The sequence below is a fragment of the Elephantulus edwardii genome, unplaced genomic scaffold, assembly GCF_000299155.1.
Source record: "Elephantulus edwardii isolate Elephantulus edwardi_28Jun2011 unplaced genomic scaffold, EleEdw1.0 scaffold00017, whole genome shotgun sequence".
NCBI lineage: Eukaryota > Metazoa > Chordata > Mammalia > Macroscelidea > Macroscelididae > Elephantulus > Elephantulus edwardii.
In genome coordinates, this window is record NW_006399767.1 from 25,555,052 (window position 1) to 25,555,569 (window position 518).

A 518-nucleotide genomic window follows, 5' to 3' on the forward strand; every position below is an offset into this window, starting at 1 on the left:
AAAGCATGAATGTTGGAAAACTAGAAATTGTGGAAAATGAAATAGAATGCATGAACATCAACATTCTAGACATCAGTGAGATAAGAAGAATTCGCTTTGGCCATTTTGAATCAGACAATCACATGGTATATACAATGTTGGGGATGAAAAATAGAGGAAGAATGGTGTGGTGTTACATTTATAGTTAAGAAGACAATTTCAAATTCTATTCTGAAGTACAATGTTTTAAAAGGATAGTTATATATATATATATGGAAGACCTGTTAATACAACTATTAATCAAATATACATTCATGCAGCTAAAGCTAAAGAGGAGGAAATTGACAATTTTTACTAAATCTTATAGTCTGAAATTTACCCAACATACAATCAAGATGTGTCAATGATAATAGGTGACTGGAATGCAAAAATTGAAAACAATGAAGAAGGAATGGTTGTTGGAAAGTATGGACTTGGTGACAAAAATGAGGCTGGAAATAGAATAATCAAATTTTGTATGTTCAATGATTCATTCATCA